General features: G+C 34.7%; 1 protein-coding gene across 1 annotated transcript in view; it reads right to left on the reverse strand.

The window, feature by feature from the left end:
* The window catches only part of LOC118190066 (uncharacterized), a 258700-nt gene that overhangs the window by 142342 nt on the left and 100957 nt on the right, over positions 1–15401 (reverse strand). The gene's annotated exons all lie outside the window — the stretch shown is intronic.

A 15401-nucleotide genomic window follows, 5' to 3' on the forward strand; every position in this document is an offset into this window, starting at 1 on the left:
CGTGAGATAAATGATGATAATCATTTTTATCAACATCTTGATAAGAATGCTGCTGCAAATATGTGTTTTGGACAATCAAGATTTTTTTTGATGCACTTTAAAAATAATTATTCTTTGGTACTGTGAAGAGATATTAGTCTATTAATCCATCTGTATAGTTTCTTGATTATATTTCCATTTATTCACTATTTAACGGCCGATGCTATTCGCACCAGCGGTGCGATTAGGCGCTTCAGCTATTCCCACCAACATTAACCACGCATGCGCTTTGAATTGTCGGATCCAAGGAGGTCTATTACACCTCTAACCTCCTTGGATCCTCTATTCTAATCTCCTTGGTCGGATTCATCATTTGAACCGAATCGAAAAGAAGGAATCCTAAGTAAGGGAAGCGTATTTGCAAACCCTACCCCACTTTTCGAATTTTTGACGTCATGGACAAATTGACTAGTTTCGCCTGGATGCTAATTCTTGAGCATGCGCTGATGGGCGAGAAGTAACATAAACAGAACTTTGGCTTGCACTTGTAAACAGTATTAAGTATATTGTTTGAAAGTGCATTCGTTTATGTAATTGCATAATTTGACTGTTTCTGTAATAAGAAAACTTCATTCACATAAAATTTATTTTAATATTATTATTATCTGGTTATAGGATTACTAGGTACTATCATAATCTTCGCATAACCTTTCACATTGTATTTTGCGTTATCATTGTAAAATATATTGTATTATAAAGATTAAATTACTTTGTTAGAAATGTGAATGTTCTAATTTAATTTTCTTTTTATCACTTATTATTTATTTCCGCTTTGAAAACACATTAATATTTGACAAATAATTATCTCCCTGAAAATTTTTGACTGTTTAAAAATTATATTTGTCAATAATGTAATAAAAACTCAGTAATCTAGTGCTTCATAGATCAATATGACAACGAATTCGAAATGTTTTAAAAACAGTTCTTTAATCTTTAGTTTGTAGTAGATGCAACTAATGTCACAGAGAAAACATATTTCAATAAAAAAGTTCCCATGTTAATTCAATAGCAAAATTATTTCTATTTCAGTGAGAAATCCACTTTCAATGCTTATATAACAGAAAAATGTAACATAAGCATTTTAGAAGTTTTAAATATAAGCTAAAGGTTTGTTGTACAATTTTATGTAAGAAACGTAATAATTTACTTTCATTCCTTTTAAATAGGCATATTCGTTTCCAATAGATAACTAAAATTTTTGGCAAGTTACAGACTCAACTTGAACACACAGTACTCCATCACTTAAAATATCAATTAATTGTTCTTTTTCATTTAGAGATGCATTAGAATTGAAAATACCAAAGGCAAAATCGGTCACAGATCCAACCTAATTCCTTATTTGGAAATTTTTCAAAAAATTTTCTGTCAGTTTTATCATATGTTGTTTTAAACAAGAAATCTGTATTATTTTCTTTAGTAAATTCTGAAAACAATGTTTCTGTTGTTTTTGTTCAATGCTCCTTGCCAAAGTATTAGCTTAGTTTTAAAAGCTTCAGTATTGGTGCTCAGTATTAAAATGCTTAGGTTTTTAGAAAATGTCTACTATGTAACTGAGTTTTCCTAATTAATCATTATTAATGAATGAACTTGCTGATGCATGTTTCTTTTCTTCCGAAAATAAGTAAACTGTATTTCTCAAATCGAAAATATGTCTCGCTATTTTTCTGTGTGAAAGCCAACTGACTTGAATCTCTTTTTAATACAATGTAATTAGATAAGTACTGTATATGGTAATTATGTCCCATATACAGTACTTATCTAATTACATTGTATTAAAAAGAGACAGCTGTTTAGGATCTTGCCTTTTAATGTAATTAATTGCAGTAATCTTGTGCAATTCTTCATCAATTTGCAACAAGAGCTTTTCTATGTGTCATACAGTGATGGAATATTATATGGGGAACAATTTTCATTATTAACCCTCTTAGTCCATTATAATTACCTGTTATGCTGCAACATCATTAGTATAAACTGCGACACAGTGTGTCTAGGTAAGATTATTCGTTTCAAAATGTCTGTTGATAATTTCAAATATTTTCTCTCCAGTTGCTTTTCCTTTCCAAATATTACAACATAAAAAATATTCTACTGCGTCGTCTTCAAAAACGTATCTCAGATAAACGATGAATTGAGATATTTTTATAATGTCGGTAGTTTCATCAAGTTTTATAGTAAAGACTGGATTTTGTATTCTATAGTGTCTGATATTACAGAAATTTGGTGAGAAACGGTATCTTTTTTTAATGCTTGTTCGAGCATAAAAGTACTCATGAAACACAAACACCAAGATTTAATGGACTGTAGCTTTATTTCTTTTAAATTCTGTTTGGATGGACACTCTTGCCATCGCATAGGTGCGCCTCCCAGCACGCAATCAAATACAATAATAATGACCGCTAGCTAACCAAGTTGTCGTTTTCTCTCATCGTGGTTGCCAGATCACTTCTGCCTTAACATACCGTCCGGGTTGGGCATTTGTTACATAGTTAACAATGACCAAAGTTAAACAGTTTTAAATCACCATACAGTCCAAATCATATATCACAAAATTTAAATTGATACACATGAACAAAAGCAATAAACATAATTAACCACACAACAAGAAATGCACAACATCTAAATTAAAATACAATGCATTTATATAACAAGTTTTTGAACTCAGGAAATATACTTGAAATTATGTAACATCTACTGGTAGTACAGCTAATTTAGTTATTGGTCTTTTTAAAAAACCTGACTTAGTTCTTACAATACAAACTCTAACCTTTTTATCCTTACCATAAATTACCTCTTCTATTTTACCCAGTAACCAAGTCGAAGTGGGCATGTTGTCTTCCTTTACTAAAACTATAGTGCCCTTTTTAACGTTATCCTTAGAGGAATACCACTTAAATCGTTGCTGTAAATGACTGATGTAATCATTTTGCCATCTTTTCCACAAATATTGCGTTACTTTAGTCGTGCGCTGCCAGTGCTTTAAAGAACTATCAGAAAAATCAGTTAAATCAGGCTCTGTTATTGATGTTAAAGGTCGCCCGTCTAGAAAGTGTGCGGGTGTAAGAGCTTCTAAATCATTGGTGTCATTTGACAAAGGGGATATTGGACGTGAATTTAAAATTCCTTCAATCTGGTTCAAAATTGTAAGAAACTCCTCAAATGTAAAAATCAATCTCCCAACTGCACGCTTAAGATAAAACTTAAACGACTTAACACCTGCCTCCCAGATACCTCCAAAGTGAGGAGCCCTGGGAGGAATAAACTTCCAACGAATTCTTTCAGATGTCAGATATTTGGTTAAGAATTCATCAGGGTATTTCAACAAATTGTAGAGTCGCTTCAATTCATTGCTAGCCCCAACAAAATTTCGAGCGTTATCGCTAAATAAAGTTGCGCATTTACCCCTTCTAGAAATAAATCGCTTCAAAGCAGCAATAAATGATTCTGTAGACAAATTTGAAACGATCTCGAGGTGGACTGCACGAGTCAAGAGGCAAACAAAAATTGCAACATAAATCTTGTGCACTACGCTCTTCTTCTGAGTTGTATACTTTATACCAAAAGGACCACAAAAGTCAACACCAGTATGGTTAAAGGGAAAGGATGGATTCGGTCTCTCTAATGGTAAATTTCCCATCTTTTGATCCAGCAATACTGGTTTTACTTTGGCACACGTAACACATTCTCTTACTACCTTTCTAGCAAGATTACGCCCACTTATCGGCCAAAATTTTTGTCTAACACTATGCAAGAGCGCTTGTGCTCCAGTATGAAAGTTTCGAATATGGTAGTGTAACATAATTAAATGAGTCAGTTTATGATTTTTTGGCAGGACAGCAGGGTGCTTTGTGTTAAACGGTAAGTTAGCTTCCTGCAGTCTACCACCTACTCTAATAACTTGAGATTCATCTAAAAAGGGACATAAAAATTTTAACTGACTATTTTTACATACTTCCCTTCTCTTACTTAAGTTCTTGAATTCTTCAGGAAAGTTTTGACATTGGACTAAGGAAAGTAATTTATTTTCGCTTAACGAAACCTCATCTACTGTCAGATTACCTACTTGTTTTTCCTTGGATATACAATTTCTTATAAATCTTAAAACATAAGCAAAAACATTAATTAATTTAGCATAACAATTAGTAATACTAAAAACATAATCCAAAAGAGAATTTTTAACAGTTACGGTCAAATTTACATTAGAAATAAGTTTCAGTTCGCGCACATAGTTCTCATTTGAATTTTCAAAGTTATTATTAACACTGTAATCAATGACCTGTTGATGCAGAAAATTTGGTCCTTGAAACCACAAAGAGTTTTCAGCAATAATTTCCGGTCTCAGACCGCGAGAAATTAGGTCAGCGGGATTCGGTTCTGACATGTTTCCAGCAGAAATCCTTAGTTAGCTCTTGGATCCGAGCTACTCTATTTGACACAAACACTTTTAGAAGATGAGGAGATGTAGCAATCCAGGCTAACACAATTGTTGAATCTGTGTACAGAATAACTTTGTCAACATATAAACTCAAAGATGTTATTACCTTACACACAAGTTTGGAAAGGAGCTCTGCTGCACACAACTCCAGACGAGGAATGGTTATTACTTTGATAGGCGATACTCGAGATTTGCTGCAAAGTAAAGTCACTTTAACTTCGCCAATTTTAGAGACACAGCGCAAGTAAATTACTCCACCATATCCAAACTTTGAAGCATCAGCAAAACAGTGGAGCTCAGTTTCTTTAATTGATTCTATTAGAGTGCAACGAGGGACTGTGATTTGTTTCAACTCTGGTAGGGGCTTTTGAAATGTCTCCCATTCTTGTCGCTCTTTGAAAGGAAGTGGATCATCCCACTCTAGATGTAAAAGCCACAGCCTTTGCAGGAATATCTTAGCACGCATGATTACAGGCCCTAGGAAACATAAAGGATCAAACAGTTTAGCAATATCTGCCAAAACCGTGCGTTTTGTACAGATTTTTGACGAACTAGACACAGTAAGACTAAAAGAGTCTTCTTCTGGATTCCATCTTAAACCCAGAGTCTTTACGGTGCTTTGTGAAGATTCTCCAAAACGATACTCTTGTTTTTCGAATGGAACTTGTTCTAAAAGAATTTTTTCGTTTGAGCACCACTTGTGCAATTCCATTTTCGCAGATTGTAGCATGTCTATTAACTGCCGCTGCAATTCTACAGCAGAGGTGACATCTTCTGCACCAGACAAAATGTCATCAACATAAAAATCGTTGAGTGTCGTTTTAGAAGCCAATGGATACTTATCCTTTTCATCTAAAGCTAACTGCTTCAACACTCTTGTTGCTAAAAAAGGCGTTGATTTTGTTCCATATGTTACCGTAAGTAATTGATAAAGTTTAGATGCATCATTCAACGTATTTTTCCAAAGTATGCATTGAAGTTTGCGTTGCTCAGGATCTGTACGAATCTGCCGATACATCTTGCATATATCAGCAGTGAAAGCCACCTTGTGTTTTCTAAATCGTAGCAAGATAGAAAATAGGTCATCTTGAACTACACCTCCATTTATCAAACAGTCGTTTAATGAAAAGCCAGACGATGAAGGAGCCGATGCGTCGAATACCACTCGTAACTTAGTTGTACTGCTGTCTGCCTTATATACACCATGATGAGGCATTATGTATTTAGGAGTTTCCGTCACACTCTGCATTTTTTGCATATGCCCTAACGCTTCATATTCACTCATGAACTCACAATACATCCTAGACATGTCAGGGGTTTTGTCTAGTCTCTTCCACAAATTATTTAACCGTTGGGTGGCTAATTGCGAAGAATCACCCAAATGAACATCTTGCCTTAATGGTAGCGTCAATACATATCTACCCTCAATATCCCTCTGATGGGTTTTTCTAAAATGCTCCTCACATTCTACTTCTTCTTTATTTTTTATTTTGAGAGATTCTGTAACAGCCTCAATTTCCCAAAAGGACTTGATTAGTGAATTTAAGTCTTCTTCGACTTTCATAAATCCGCACTGAATCGTATTGCCTGAATTTGAACCAACATTTACACCGGTAGCAATGTATCCAAATACGGAATTTTGAAGAGTTAAATTAGAATTTCGTGGATGAATTTGATCAGCCTTCAGTAGTTCATAGAAGCATTCTGCACCTAACAAGGCATCTATTTTCTGGGGCTTGTTAAAATGAGGATCCGCTAGTTTGATCTTTTGCGGAAGCTGTGAAAATGAAAATTTAAAATAATTCACTGGTACTAAATCATTAATTTTAGGTACAACAAAGAATTCAAGTGCTCTGTGGTAATCACGCTTGTATGATATCACAGCAGTAAGCTTGGATTTTACCGATAGAGCTTTTCCATTTAAACATGAAATTGATATGTTAATTTTACTCCCTTTTATTCCAAGCCTATTAACGAAATCATAGGTGAAACATGAACACTGACTTCCGCAGTCAAGTAAAGCTCGACAAGCAATAAAATTCCCGCAAGAATCTTTAACATAAATAATAGCAGTAGATAGTAATACCTCCTTCGAAATCACTTGTGAAGCAGTTACAGACGAACCAATAAATTCCGAATTGTTTATTTGGTTGCAATTAGATAACATTTCAAAACATCTGGCGTCAGGGTTTAGATTCGATTTGTCTACTAAAGGAGGGTCAGAATTATTAGCCGGTGCTTCCTCATTCCCCACACAACTCGCTATAGTAGCAGGTGAATGCGAAATGTCTTGATTGGGAAAATGCAGTAAACTATGGTATTTTTTCATGCATTTTGAACAGCTGAACTCTGAACGACAGTTCTTTGCAGTATGAGTCGGATTAAAACCCAAGCAATTAAAGCATAATTTGTGTTTCTTAACAAATTCAAGACGTTCACTTACAGTCATTTTCAAGAAAGAATTACAGTCGGTCACAAAAGTATACGAACACCGGTACCCATTCAGAAAATTTACTTTTCCGTTGAGAAACAAAATTGTCTCCAGAGTCCATCTTGGTTCGATAGACAAAAAAAACAAAAGAATGGCTCATGTCCAAAATTGGCTAGGTGCATGAAACAAAATACAACATGATCTATCTGGGGCAGATGGGAAACAAAATGGCTGCTCACGTGATCCATTATTGCGCTCATAGAAAACGCAAAGTGTCGCTGCGGCTCGTCTCGGTTCGCGAAGAGTGAAAACCCAAAACGGTCTGCAGTGTCTATCTTTGTTGGATGAGAAAACAAAAGGATGGCTCATGTCCAGTTTATTTAGGTGTAGGAAAAAATATAGCGTGACCTACCTGGATGAGATGTCTCCAGCGATCCAGCATAGACTTTTTCCCCATCTGCAATAGGTGACATCTATAAACAATTCCATTGAAATCTCCTCGAAATATAAGAAGCAGCTAGCTCGTGAAATTGTAAGGTATTCCCAAAAAATTCCACTTCTTGAAGAAGGAAAATCATCCTAGATGCAGATGAGGTAGAGAGAGAAAAAGCATGTTGCACCATGGAGAGCCCGCACGGTTCTGAACAGAAAACGTGGAATGCTTTTATAGAAAAGAGTTGAAAGTGAAAGTAAAAGCCGATTGGAAATTTTTCAATTGGTTACCGACTGTGAAAAAATTTTCAGAGCTCAGAAAAAAATTCTGAAATGTAAAAAAAAAAAAAAAAAAACACTTTTTGTTAATTTTTATCATGTCTTCTAGACATGATAAAAATTAACCCTACCCCCCTTTTGTGTGGGAATGTTGTCTCACTGTTTCTAAAAATAGACCATGACTCATTCTAGGAATTATATGTTTTAAAAAGGATGAGTTTAAAGTTTATAAGATAAGATAAGTTTTTAAAAAGGATATGTTTTAAAAAGTCTTTGGGTTTCTCCATTCCAAAGTAAACAAAGTGAAGACATCAAATTAATAGAAAAAAAAGGAAGAGTTTTTTTTTTTTTTATAGCTCTGGAAATATTTTTCCAATTCAACAGCCAAGAAATATTTCCAGCCAATACAATTTCATTTTTACTTTCACTTTCAATTCATTTCTTATATCTATAAGAACATTTCATTTTTCTGTTCAGATCAGTGTGGGTTGTTCAAGATGCAGCAACTCTACTCCATCCCACAACCAGGAAAAAAAAGATGTTCTTTCATGAGATGTTCTTTTGGCTTTCGAAAACAATGATGACATGATGATTGTAATACATTTCGGTTCTCATGTCCCATGCTTGAACTCAGAATTATTTCCAGAACTCTGAAAATTTTTCCTAGTCAGCTCGATAACCCAGCTTTCGTATATTTATTTTTTAAGCCACTCGAGTTTAGACTTCCCATCCGTGTGTGCTGTGCATTCAACCTGGAGACACATTCCCTGAGCTCTAAGAAAATGTTTCCCAGCCCACTCAATCCCTGAAATGGATTAAAAAAAATTCTTTCATACATTTTTAAAGCTCAAGAGTGTTAGCTGTCATGGAAAGGGCCATTTTTACCCCTGAGCTCTAAGAAAATGTTTCCCAGCAGACTCAATCGCTGAAATGGATTAAAAATAAATTCATTCATACATTTTTAAACCTCAAGAGTGTTAGCTGTCATGGAAAGGGCCTTTTTTTTCTCCAGCCCACTCAATCGCTGAAATGGATTAAAAATAACTTCTTTCATACATTTTTAAAGCTCAAGCGTGTTAGCTGTCATAGAGCTGCAAATGAGGTAGAGAGAGAACAAGCATGTTGCACCATGGAGAGCCCACACGGTTCTGAACAGAAAACGTGGAATACTTTTATAGAAAAGAGTTGAAAGTGAAAGTAAAAGCCGAGTGGAAAGTTTTCACTTGGTTGCCGACTGGGAAAAAATTTTCAGAGCTCAAAAAAAAAAAAAATCTGAGATGTAAAAAAAAAAAAAAAAAAAAAAAAAACTTTTTGTTAATTTTTATCATGTCTTCTAGACATGATAAAAATTAACCCTACCCCCCTTTTGTGTGAGAATGTTTTCTCCCTGTTTCTAAAAATAGACCATGACTCATTCTAGGACATTCCAAAGTAAACAAAGTGAAGACATCAAATTAATAGAAAAAAAGAAAGAGGTTTTTTTTTTTTTTTTTTTTTTTTTTTAGCTTTGGAAATATTTTTCCCAATCAACAGCCAAAAAATATTTCCAGCCAATACAATTTCATTTTTACTTTCACTTTCAGTTCATTTCTTATATCAATAAAAACATTTCATATTTCAGTTCAGATCAGTGCGGGTTGTTCAAGATGCAACATCTCTACTCCATCCCACAACCACGAAAAAAAGATGTTCTTTCATGAGGAATTTTTTTGGTTTTCGAAAACAATGATGACATGATGATTGTAATACATTTGTGTTCTCATGTCCCATGATTGAACTCAGAATTATTTCCAGAACTCTGATAATTTTTCCTAGTCAGCTCGATGAACCAAATTTCGTATATTTATTTTTTAAACCACTCGAATTTCGACTTCCCATCCGTGTGTGCTGTGCATTCAACCTGGAGACACATTCCCTGAGCTCTAAGAAAATGTTTCCCAGCCCACTCAATCGCTGAAATGGATTAAAAAAAATTCTTTCATACATTTTTAAAGCTCAAGAGTGTTAGCTGTCATGGAAAGAGCCTTTTTTTCCCCTGAGCTCTAAGAAAATGTTTCCCAGCAGACTCAATCGCTGAAATGGATTGAAAACAAATTCATTCATACATTTTTAAAGCTCAAGCGTGTTAGGTGTCATTGAAAGGGCCTTTTTTTTCCCCAGCCCACTCAATCGCTGAAATGGATTAAAAATAACTTCTTTCATACATTTTTAAAGCTCAAGAGTGTTAGCTGTCATGGAAACTGAAATTTATGTCATGGTTTGTGTCTCACACGTCGTCAACGGTATGGTTTGAGGTGAAAATTGAAAACCCGGTATGAAAAATCTCTTTAAGTTCACTTTAGAAGAAGCTGTGGGATAGAGAGATTTCGTCATGGAAAAATGTCTTTCAATGTCTTTCAATGTCAGTCATGGGAAAAAATCTTTCAATGTCCGTCATGGAAAAATGTCTTTCAATATCATGACATCTCCTTTCAAATAGGATTGAAGGATTTTTCTTAAACTATGTTGAAATCTTGATCCATCCAAATTACAGATGGGAAATTCTGATCCATGGATGGATCATCCAATTTCGCTAGAACCTGATAAACGGTTGCTGATGAAATCCAAACGAAAACCCTAGCTTTTCAAACAGGAAACATTTTCCCCTAAACGTATTAATGATTTCTATTCTGTGAGACATTAAAAAGTGGAAAGAAACTTGTGTTCACAGAAGCTCTTTCTATAAGAGTGGTCCTAGGTCCAGATGAGATAGAGAAAGAGAAAAAGCATGCTGCACCTTGGATAGCCCGCACGGTTCTGAATAGAAAACGTGGAATACTTTTATAGAAAAGCGATGAAAGTGAAAGTAAAAGCCAAATCGTCTTGTCTGTAGAATTTTCACTTGGTTGCCGACTGGGAAAAATTTTTCAAAGCTCAGAAAAAAAATTTGAGACGTAAAAAAAAAAAAAAAAATTCTTTTTGTTAATTTTTATTATGTCTTCTAGACATGATAAAAATTAACCCTACCCCCCTTTTGTGTGGGAATGTTGTCTCCCTGTTTCTAAAAATAGACCATGACTCATTCTAGGAATTATATGTTTTAGAAAGGATGAGTCATAGTCTTTGGGTTTCTCCATTCCAAAGTAAACAAAGTGAAGACATCAATTTAATAGAAAAAAAGAAAGAGTTTTTTTTTTCAGCTTTGGAAATATTTTTCCCATTCAACAGCCAAGAAATATTTCCAGCCAATACAATTTCATTTTTACTTTCACTTTCAGTTCATTTCTTATATCTATAAAAACATTTCATATTTCTGTTCAGATCAGTGTGGGTTGTTCAAGATGCAGCAACTCTACTCCATCCCACAACCAGGAAAAAAAGATGTTCTTTCATGAGGAATTCTTTTGGCTTTCAAAAACAATGATGACATGATGATTGTAATACATTTCTGTTCTCATGTCCCATGCTTGAACTCAGAATTATTTCCAGAGCTCTGAGAATTTTTCCTAGTCCACTCGATGACCCAAATTTCGTATATTTATTTAAGCTACTCGAATTTCGACTACCCATCCGTGTGTGCTGTGCATTCAACCTGGACACACATTCCCTGAGCTCTAAGAAAATTTTCCGAGCCCACTCAATCGCTGAAATGGATTTAAAATAATTTGTTTCATACATTTTTAAAGCTCAAGAGTGTTAGGTGTCATGGAAAGAGCCTTTTTTTTCTCTGAGCTCTAAGAAAATGTTTCCCAGCCCCCTCAATCGCTGAAATGGATTAAAAATAAATTCTTTCATACATTTTTAAAGCTCAAGAGTGTTAGGTATCATGGAAAGAGCTTTTTCTTTCCACAGCCCACTCAATCGCTGAAATGGATTAAAAACAAATTCTTTCATACATCTTTAAAGCTCAAGCGTGTTAGCTGTCATGGAAAGAGCCTTTTTTATCCCAGCCCACTCAATCGCTGAAATGGATTAAAAATAAATTCTTTTATACATGTTTAAAGCTCAAGCGTGTTAGCTGTCATGGAAACTGAAATTTATGTCACGGTTTGTGTGTCACACGTCTTCAACGGTATGATTTGAGGTGAAAATTGAAAACCCGGTATAAAAAATCTCTTTAACTTCACTTTAGAAGAAGGTGTGGGATAGAGAGATTTCGTCATGGGAAAATGTCTTTCAATATCATGTCATCTCCTTTCAAATAGGATTGAAGGATTTTTCTTAAACTATGTTGAAATCTTGATGCATAAAAACCACGGATGGGAAATTCTGATTTATGGATGGATCATCCAATTTCGCTAGACCCTGATAAACGGTTGCTGATGAAATCCAAACGAGGTGTCCTAGCTTTTCAAATGGGAAACATTTTCCCCTAAAAGGAGAAATGATTTCTATTCTGTGAGACGTCAAAAATTGGAAAAAAGCTTGTGTTCACAGAAGCTCTTTCTAGAAGAGTGGTCTTGGGTCCAGATGCAGTAGAGAGAGAAAAAGCATGCTGCACCTTGGACAGCCCGCACAGTTCTGAACAGAAAACGTAGAATACTTTTATAGAGAAGTGTTGAAAGTGAAAGTAAAAGGCCAATCGTCTTGGCTGTAGAATTTTCACTTGGTTGCCGACTGGGAAAAATTTTTCAAAGCTCAGAAAAAAAAAAAAATTGAGATGTAAAAAAAAAAAAAAAAAAAAAAAAAACCTTTTGTTAATTTTTATCCATTCTTCTAGACATGATAAAAATTAACCCTACCCCCCTTTTGTGTGGGAATGTTGTCTCACTGTTTCTAAAAATAGACCATGTATACCAATATACTACAAACGGACTTGAACGCCTGTTCTCAGTATGTAGCTATACAAATTTGAAGGTAAAATTAAAAAAAAGACATCTTTTTGGGGAAAAGGGAGTAAATTTGTATAGGAATATACTACAAACGGAATTTAAGGCCTGTTTTCAGTATATAGCTATAGAAATTGGAAGGTAAAAAAAAATAAAAAAAAAGACATCTTTTTTTTTCGGGGGGGAAGGCAGTGAATTTCTATAGGAATATACTACAAACGGACTTTAAAGCCTGTTTTCAGCATATAGCTATAAAATTGGAAGGTAAAAAAAATTAAAAAAAAGACATCTTTTTTTTTTCGGGAAATTAAGTGAATTTGTATAGGAATATACTACAAACTGACTTTAAAGCCTGTTTTCCGCATATAGCTATACAAATTGGAAGGTAAAAAAAATAAAAAAAAGACATCTTTTTTTTTTCGGGAAATTAAGTGAATTTGTATAGGAATATACTACAAACTGACTTTAATGCCTGTTTTCAGTATATAGCTATACAAATTGGAACGTAAAAAAAAATAAAAAAAGATATCTTTTTTGGGGAAAAGGAGTGAATTTGTATAGAAATATACTACAAGAACATCAAGAAAAGAACATCATGGGTGCAAGAATTGAAAGTAAAAGTCCAAAAACGAAATGTTAACGACTGGGAAGAAAATTTTCAAAGCTGAAAAAAGATTTAAAAAAAAAAAAATACTTCCTTTTTCTTTCTTAATTTGATGTCTTCATTCTTTTGACCTTGTAGAAATAAAAAAAGTGAAGACATCAAATTAAGAAAGAAAAAAGGAAGGTTTTTTTTTTTTTTTTTTTTTTTTTAATGTGTTAAAATTTTTCCAGAGCTCTGAGAATTTTTCCCAGTCGGTTTCTAGAAGCAACTCGTTAATGTATTTAAACCACTCGCGTTTCAGTTTCAGATCAGTCTGTGCTGTGCACTCAACGTGGATACACGCTTCTCACTCTCTTGGGTAGAGCTTCTGTGAAGGTATGTGAACATTTTTTTCTTACTCTTTTGTATTTCATAGACTACAAATATTTATTGAGTCACCCATTTTATAGAAAAATATTCTTATTTCCTTTCAATACTTTGAGGTAGGGTAATATTTTTCCCTGTGCTACTGTTTTTGCTTTTCAAGGCTAGAAATGTTTTACTCAATAGCTGTTTTTATAGAAAACATGCTATTATTTCGTATACTGATATATTTTGTGAAACTTTAACAAATCCTTTTCAACAAAGCAAGATCATGTGATCTACAGCTGGCTAGACACGTCAGTGTAATCGGATCACGATTGTTCCATCCTATACTGATATATTTTGTTAAACTTTAACAAATTCCTTTCAAGAAGCCAAGATCTCGTGATCCACAGCTGGCTAGACACGTCAGTGTAATTGGATCACGATTGTTCCATCCTATACTGATATATTTTGTGAAACTTTAACAAATTCCTTTCAAGAAGCCAAGATCTCGTGATCCACAGCTGGCTAGACCCGTCAGTGTAATTGGATCACGATTGTTCCATCCTATACTGATACATTTTGTGAAACTTTAACAAATTCCTTTCAAGAAGCCAAGATCTCGTGATCCACAGCTGGCTAGACACGTCAGTGTAATTGGATCACGATTGTTCCATCCTATACTGATATATTTTGTGAAACTTTAACAAATTCCTTTCAAGAAGCGAAGATCTCGTGATCCACAGCTGGCTAGACTCGTCAGTGTAATTGGATCAAGATTGTTCCATCCTATACTGATATATTTTGTGAAACTTTAACAAATTCCTTTCAAGAAGCCAAGATCTCGTGATCCCCCGCTGGCTAGACCCGTCAGTGTAATTGGATCACGATTGTTCCATCCTATACTGATATATTTTGTGAAACTTTAACAAATTCCTTTCAAGAAGCCAAGATCTCGTGATCCACAGCTGGCTAGACTCGTCAGTGTAATTGGATCACGATTGTTCCATCCTATACTGATATATTTTGTGAAACTTTAACAAATTCCTTTCAAGAAGCCAAGATCTCGTGATCCACAGCTGACTCCATTAGTCAGGAAAAACGGATCACGATTTTATCGATCGCATACTGATATATTTTGTGAAACTTTAACAAATCCCTTTCAAGAAGCCAAGATCTCGTGATCCACAGCTGACTCCATTAGTCAGGAAAAACGGATCACGATTTTATCAATCGTATACTGATATATTTTGTGAAACTTTAACAAATCCCTTTCAACAGGGCAAGATCTCGTGATCCATAGCTGGCTAGAGCAGTCAGGATCAATGGATCACGATGGTTCCCTCGTATACTGATATATTTTGTGAAACTTTAACAAGGCAAGATCTCGTGATCCACAGCTGGCTAGACTAGTCAGGATTAACGGATCACGATTTTATCAATTGTATACTGATATATTTTGTGAAACTTCTTTAACAAATCCTTTTCAAGAAGGCAAGATCTCGTGATCCACAGCTGGCTAGAGCAGTCAGTATAATCGGATCACGACTGTTCCCTCGTATACTGATATATTTTGTGAAATTTTAACAAATGACTTTCAAGAAGGCAAGATCTCGTGATCCAGAACTGACTAGACCCGTCAGAATTAACGGATCACGATTGTTCCATTGTATACTGATATATTTTGTGAAACTTCTTTAACAAATGACTTTCAAGAAGGCAAGATCTCGTGATCCACAGCTGACTAGACTTGTCAGAATTAACGGATCACGATTGTTCCATTGTATACTGATATATTTTGTGAAACTTCTTTAACAAATGACTTTCAAGAAGGCAAGATCTCGTGATCCACAGCTGACTAGACCCGTCAGAATTAACGGATCACGATAGTTCCATTGTATACTGATATATTTTGTGAAACTTCTTTAACAAATGACTTTCAAGAAGGCAAGATCTCGTGATCCACAGCTGACTAGACCCGTCAGAATTAACGGATCACGATAGTTCCATTGTATACTAATATATTTTGTG

This window comes from Stegodyphus dumicola, chromosome 6 (genome assembly GCF_044657685.1).
Source record: "Stegodyphus dumicola isolate Sdum_Otavi_A_Nest chromosome 6, ASM4465768v1".
Lineage (NCBI taxonomy): Eukaryota > Metazoa > Arthropoda > Arachnida > Araneae > Eresidae > Stegodyphus > Stegodyphus dumicola.